Genomic DNA, 8,013 nt, shown 5'->3' on the forward strand with positions numbered 1-8,013 from the left:
TCCAAAATTTCTCTTAAAGGTTACTGAGCGGTAAGCAATAGCATAACAGAGAGTGAATGTGATTTCCACAACTGTCTCTGTAGATAGAAACTTAAAGTTCTTATAAAGGCATTCTTTCATAGGGTACAGATACAGATACGCAACAGATGTGGAATACCTCTGTCTATATATAGATATATAGATATTTATACCTATAGATATTTTAGATAGGTATAGACACATACACATACACACATGTGTACCTCATGTTTAAGTTAAATCTTAGACATTTAAAACAGTTTTTAATGCAATGTGAAATTTATCTTTCCAAGGATCTTAGAAGTATTGCCAAAGATCTGGGCATTAGCAGAAATTCTGATGTGTATCTAGATTAGGCCCATTACCCCAGCTGAGCCTCAGTTTTTGTATCAGAAAAAAATAGGAATAATTACTTTCACCCTGTCTTCCAAATCAGATTAGGGGATAAAACCAATAATGTGAACATACTTGGAAACATGAAGCACATTTCAGATCCTAGACAGGGGTTGGAGGATTAGAAATTTAAGAATGTAAATGTCTATAGCATATTTGCATAAGCTTCAATTTAGTAGTGCCTTTAAAGGGAAGTGTGTTCGTCTCTACTCATAATTCTTAAAATTACTTTAAATTCTGCAGCTTGGTATTTGGTGCATTATACATGAGGTAGGACTAGTTTCACAGCTGGACTTTATAGCATGGGAGTACTTAGAATATTTTTGTGGATAATGTAGTCCGCTGGAAGGTTTTTTCTAAATTTTGGAAAAAAAAAAAAAAAAAGGATGTTCGAAGCATGATTTTCTATTCCCAAGAAGTCCTAAGATGGTTTAGGACATATTTCAAGAAATGTCAAATTTCTTATATTCTTTTTCACATTCACAATGAAACCTTCACAGATTAAAACTCCAGTTCACACTTAAGCTAAATTGAGAAATCCAGAGTACAATCTTGAGGAATGATGAAAGAAGACAATCTAGTTCCTCCTTCAGAAGAAGGTGCTGAAGCACTTGGAAAAGTTGGAAGTATTTATGTAAGTAGACCGTGGTTCGCAATAACAACATACAACTCACAACCCAGTGATAGTGAGGAGGTTAGTTCCAGGGTAATAACCTGCCACGTTTCATGGGAAAAGGACTTTGTCTCCCATGCCGTTCTCTGAAAGATCTGTTGGTAGGTGACATTATTTCTAGTTTTTAAATAAGTAAATTAAGACTCAAGCAATTATGTGATTACCATGCTATATATTAATATTAATCTATATCCATCCTTTCTCCAGAAATAATTTAAGATAAAAAACATATGCATATCCATGTCCCCATTACTTTACAATTGAAATACAAGAGCTACTTGCTAGTCAGTGCTTCTGCCTTTTTTTTTTTTTTTTTCCACTCTCAGACAGGGTCAGCAAACTCTTTCTTCTTTCTTAAACTGCCAGATAGTAAATTATTTCAGGTTTGCAGGAAATACCATCTTTGTTGTAACTGCTTAATTCTGCCACTGTTGCATGAAAGCAGCTGTAGATAATACATAAGCAAATGGACATGTCTATTATCCAGCAAAATTTCTCTTACAAAAACAGTCAGCAAGCTAGATTTGGACTGTAGTTTACTGACTCTTGATTTAAAGAATCTTGTAAATGTCATGAATTCTTTCCTTTCATTCAAAGTTCACTTCAAATTTGCTCTGAGCAAACTTAATCAATAATCAGCCCAATATGCCAGGAAACCCCACAGCCTCACATCATTTATAAACATTTTGTGTGATGGTGTGTGTGTATTATGTGGCTTATAATGGGCTTTACAAAATATTTTAGAATTTATTCTCTTTCTCTTTTTAGGCTGTATCCTCTTGAAAGACAAAGGCCCTGTCCTCTCATTCCTATTGGGATTGCTCATATAATCAATCCATTGTGCTGATGAATGTTTAATAAATGTGGTTGAATACTGAAAGGATATAAAGGAGTTCAAATTTGTTGTAAATTTAAGTAACTGAATATAAATCTTGTGAAGAAAGAATAACAGAATTTCATTCTCAGACATAGGAAAAAAATGAAAATGCACGTGTGACTGTTGACATTTCCTTAAAAACCCCTAGATTTGGGCAGGAGGTTCACAAATGTTGTTTTATTTTGAAGAGAATAGTTATTTTCCTAATAATAATAGTCACTGTGCCTATGCACTGCCTTCTTCAAGGAACACTGTTCACACAGCATTCTATGTAAAACCCTGATGAGTGGACAACTGCCGGTCAATTTGCTGTTCTGTTCTAGGTTGTTTCTCGGTTGGGGGATTGTTTTTGGCCTTCATTAAATGCCAATACAATACACTATGCTGAATCCTATAAATAAAAATTGTACTTGTGCCAGTTTACCAATAGCTCTTGGTGTCTGTCAATGTGATTCAACTTCAATTTGAATAACCTTATTGTCATGATAAAGTAAACATGAGCTCAGGAGTTGCCAAAGTCAGTAAGTCAGCACTTGGGTCTGGAGATAGTCTCTGTGCTGTCTTTCTCACTATTTTAAATGAAGGATAGACCAACTGCCACATGGTAGGAAAAGCTCTTTTTGCCTTGTATAAAAATAACTGAACAAGACTGATGCTCTCTTTCAGGCCAGGATACAGAAATGTCCTCATTTATTAGGCTTGTGTTCATGGACCAATTAGCAAAGAATTTTGTTTCCAATGCCAACTATATGAGATAGAAGTAGTCATAATAGCTTTACTTTACACTTAAAAGTTATGAATATTCTTGTGGTTGGATATTTGTCATTCTATAGTCCAGAGGCTGGCAAATTGTTTTCTTAAAGGACCAGGTAACAAATATAGTAGACTTGCAGGTCATAACAGTTTGTATTGCAACTAGTTACCTCTGCCTTCATACTGATAAGCAGCCATGGATGATACTTAAAGAATAGAGCTGTGTTCCAAAATATATTTACTTACAAAAAAATGCAGATGACTCACAAAATGTAGGTTGTCAATGCTGGATGTAAACATTTGTTCCATATGTTGGTCTAGGCACTTTACATTTATTTATTTATTTATTTATTTATTTTTTTTGAGACAGAGTCTTGCTCTGTCACCCAGACTGGAGTGCAGTGGCGCAATCTCAGCTCACTGCAAGCTCCACCTCCCATGTTCACGCCATTCTCCTGCCTCAGCCTCCCCAGTAGCTGGGATTACAGGTGCCTGCCAGCACGCCTGGCTGATTTTTTTTTATTTTTAGTAGAGACGGGGTTTCACCGTGTTAACCAGGATGATCTCGATCTCCTGATCTTGTGATCCACCCACCTCTGCCTCCCAAAGTGCTGGGATTACAGGCGTGAGCCACATTTATTTGTTTTTATTGCCTGAATTACGTTGTGGACTCCCGTAGGACTCGACATCCACTTTGGTAACATGGATGGCACTTGCAGCTACTTGGTTGATGTCTAGATGGTTTATGCCTGTTATGTTAGTGTTTACCACAGTCTCCAGTACAAAGTAAATGCACCCCACAAGTATTTGTTACGAAATGAGTTACCTGGGATGTACTAGTGTGTAACCTGTGATACAGGGCATATCACTCAAGATTGAAAGGTTGCCCTAAGATGTCAAGAATACATAATGCATCTGTTTTTACTTTTCTCACTCAGAAATAAAACATCTTGAGAATAAATAAAATTGTGTGATTTTCCTAGGCTCTTTGTTTTGCATTCCCTTAGGAATTTAGCAATGAGTTGTGAAAAACAAGTAGATAATAGCAGCTGATCTAAAGGTAAATTTTAAAGGACTTACAGCTCAATCCCAGTGGTCTGTACAACAGTTTATTTTCTCATACCAAGGCTCAATTCAAATCTTTATTTGAAAGCTGAGTCACTGAGATCTCATCGGGCCTATTTTCAAAACAAACATCTTACTACTCCCAATGCCCTCATCTTGCTCCACGGGCCTTGGTCTATCCCCCCATCTTTTTCTCACTTGAATTATAGTATCTTAAATGGTCTCTCTGCTTCTGCTTTGCCCTCTTCCCTGTTCTTGAGCCTTTAAAATATAAGTTTAGTTTTTTTACTTTTTCTTCAAAACACATAGTGCCTTCCTGTCTCACTCATAGTAATAGTCTTTTAATGATGTGGAAGGCCCTATATGATATGACGTTCTCTTCGGTTAGTTCTCTAACCCCATTGTCTTCTTCTCTCCCCTTTCTCACTCTACTCCAGTCACATTCATCTTAGCGTTCTGCAAGAATACTGGGTATACTCCTGCCTTAGCGCCTTTGCAAATTCTGTTCCCTCTGCCTGGCATGCTTGTCCAGAAGTTACTCATATGACTTGTCTTCTTAACTACTTCACATGTTGATTAAAATTTTACATTTTTGTGAAGCTGTTTCTGAGCAGCCTATATATAATTGCAATCATTCCATTCCAGACTATTTCTTCCCACCTTTGTTGCTTTATTTTTCCATCACATGCATATTCATGACATACTAAATAAGCATTAGAATGTAAGGTTTATGAAGATAGAGAAATGTTATTCACTCCTATATCCTCAGTCCCTGGAACATTTCTTTATACATGGCAGGCTTTAATCATGTGTAAGGAATTGAATTAATTAATATACATTAGTCATTATCACTGTTCACCAAATATTTATTTCTCTCTTCCTTCCAGGCACATGGTAAGAGTTAAGCATGGTCACATGACTTGCTTTCACCCAGGGAATATGAGCAAAGTGGCATATGTCACTTTCTTGCAGAATCTCCAACATTCAGTGTGTAGTTTATGCATTTCACCAAATTCCACTAGTAGACGTGTATATCAAAGGAAAGCATGTGTTGTCTCTGATCCTTGAATGACTACAGGGGGAAAACCTTTTCTACCTATTGGCATATAGTATGAGCAAGAAATAAGCTTTCTTTAGACACTGAGATTTTGCATTATTTTGTTCTGGCAACATAACCTGACATAAACCTAACTGATACAGAATCATTTTTTAATATTTTTTACGTATAGATAAAGCAGGAAAGCCCTACCCTAGTTTCCTATAGATAAATTGGGCAAAAAGTGCATTCTGCACATAGGAGTTTGTGAGCGTTGCAGACTCTAAAGGGATATCATTTTTGTGCCCTTAGATACTACCAAGAAAGATGATAGTAATGTTAGACAAAGTCATGCACAAGTCTCTGATGTGTCAGGAGGCTTGTTCATGAGTAAAATGAGCAGGCATGGAGATAATGGAGAGTGTATACAATTAGTATTAACATAAATTCTAAAAATAACTACTGTATAGTACGATTCAAATTTTAAAAGTGCTCATATCATGTGGCATGTTATACAACAGAGCTTTATAAATAATTATTATCCCAATAAACTAGACTTAATCGCAAGGGATTTTCACAGTATTTTTTGGTTCTCACATTCATTCACACCATGTATATTTATCACATACTTGCTATGTTTAAAGCACTGGCACAACTATAATTTAAGTATTTGGACCTTTCTCTAGCTCTATAGAAGAATAAATTTCAATAAGAAAGCAAGTAGAGGAGATTGCCTTGTGCAGCATTTCTACATCCCAAAACTTTAATTCATGAGAAGCTCTGCAAATTGCTGGGTCTTATGATCCTAAAACTCCTAACAGAAGGGCTGGCGTGTAGAAGGTGCTAGATCAGGCCTGACGCAGTGGCTCACGCCTGTAATCCCAGCACTTTGGGAGGCCGAGGCGGGAAGATCATGAGGTCCAGAGATGAGACAAGCCTGGCTAACACAGTGAAACCCCGTCTCTACTAACAATACAAAAAATTAGCGGGGCGTGGTGGTGTGCGCCAGTAGTCCCAGATACTCGGGAGGCTGAGGCAGGAGAATAGCTTGAACCTGGGAGGCAGAGGGTGCAGTGAGCCGAGATCGCGCCACCGCACTCCAGCCTGGGTGACAGAGTGAGACTCCATGTATTTTTTTTTTTTTTTTTTTAAAGAAGGTGTTAGATCAATAATTCTTAATGACAGTAATAACCCTGGGGCTTTCATGGTTCTGATGTGCCACTCAATAGTATACTAGGCGCAGGATCATTTTTGTGCAAAGCTGGTGTTGTGGATTTAATTTTACCTTCCCAAAAGTCATATGTTGAAATCTTAACCCCCCGTATCTTAGCATTTGACTGTATTTGGAGATAGGATCTTTAAAAAAGGTAACTAAAATGAGGTCACTAAAGTGGGCCCTCATCCAATATGACTGGCGTTCTTATAAGAAGAGGGGAGTAGGTCACAGATACACAGACAGAAAACAATGTAAAGACACAGGGAGAAGACGGCCGTGTACAAGCCAAGGAGTAAGGCCTCAGGTGAAATCAGCCCTGCTGACACCTTTATCTCAGACTGCTAGCTGCCAGAATTGGAAGGAAATAAACTGTTGTTGTTCAAATAGTACAGTCTGTGGTGCCTTGTTATGGCAGCCCTCGGACACTAGTATAGTTGAGTTCAAGAAAATAACTTCTATTTTAGAGTCTAAGATCCACCAGAGTCCACAGAGGCTGGGATAGAATCAAATGGTATCAAAGGGTACCATAAAGATATTCACTGGTCTCTAAGCACAATCTTGTTACTAACAAGATAGGCGTAATGAAGGATGTATCTCTCTTTTTACTTAAAAATGTAATTTTTACGAATCTCAGTCTCCATTAAGTGAGTCTCTCCACCCCATTCTACTGTGGTGGAATGAGTTAATTTCAGCCCAGGGAGGGCTTCTGTATCCGTCTCTAAGATTATATCCAGTTCTCAGAGACTTAAAAAGCATTTTTGAGGAGAAACAGTAGTATCACACATTAGGGAAGATCATTTCTAAATGTGCTTATTTTCGTCTGTCATGCAGATTGTTGCTATGCTGTACCTCCCTTTTGGCCTCAGGGTCTTTTATGTCTGAATATTTTTAGCTAATTTGGGTCCATCTGGCATTCAGGAATCCCTCTGCTATTACTAGGTCATGCCGTTTCTTCAAAACTGTGTCTCTTTAGAACAGCGAGTCCCTTCAAGTCTTCTGCCACTCTTGAACCAAAAGATTCCTTCAATTACCGATTTTGCCCACTGCTACTATATACTTCTTGTTGAAACTGATAGTTTCTGCACAATATCCATTCTCTCCTTATTTTAGTTTAAGAGAAAAAAAATATTTTGTTTAAGGGTAGCAAGGTGCCTAATAAAAGACTACTTCTTTGTATCCCTTCAGCCAAATGTGGCAATGTGACTAAATCCTGGCCATTGAGATGCACATAGAAGTTATGAAGTGGGATGTTGCAACGAGGCATGTACTTTTGCCCTTCTGTTTTATCTCCTTCCTGCTTTTAAATAAGAATGAAATGGCTCACACAGCCATTTTAGAGCCTGAGAAACACGGAGATAACCTTGTTACCTGACGATTACAGAGTTATTGTAACTGGACTTTTTGAGCAAAAAAATAAACTCATTTGTTTCAAGTCATGCTATTGCCTTGAAAAAGGTGTAAGGGAAGCCAGTCCCTTGGGGTGAAGGTGGAAAGGTTACAGCATTCGATGAATATTCCAGTTCTTTATTTTCTTGCAGAGAAGCTAAGAGCCAGAGCTTATCTCCTACTTGCCCTGCCCGACACCAAGGAGAGGGTCTGAGGCAGATACGTATACTCTTGGTCAGACTGTTCACTTTGAGCTGAGGAGATGACTGCTGAGCATTTGCGAGTTTAAAAGTCACCTCCATCAGCTCCCAGAGCGAGGTGATTTAGGAGCCAGTCCCTCAGGCAAAGGCTGTAAAAGTTGGGGCACTCGTTGCATACAGAAACTACCTTCTGGAAGAATCTACAGATCTGAATTCATCTGAACGAAGCCAGGCAAGAAGGTGTGGCGAGTGCCCACTCTTCTTTCTTTTTGAACAAGCGGACGTCTCACACTCGCCTAGCAGGGGGACACTTCTGCTCTGGAGTTATCACTGGAACAAGCCAGGGAAGAAGGCAAAAGAAATGTCCGCTTTCCCTATCAGGAACAGAGAGGTCTC

This window comes from Mandrillus leucophaeus, unplaced genomic scaffold, assembly GCF_000951045.1.
Source record: "Mandrillus leucophaeus isolate KB7577 unplaced genomic scaffold, Mleu.le_1.0 Scaffold393, whole genome shotgun sequence".
Taxonomy (NCBI): Eukaryota; Metazoa; Chordata; class Mammalia; order Primates; family Cercopithecidae; genus Mandrillus; species Mandrillus leucophaeus.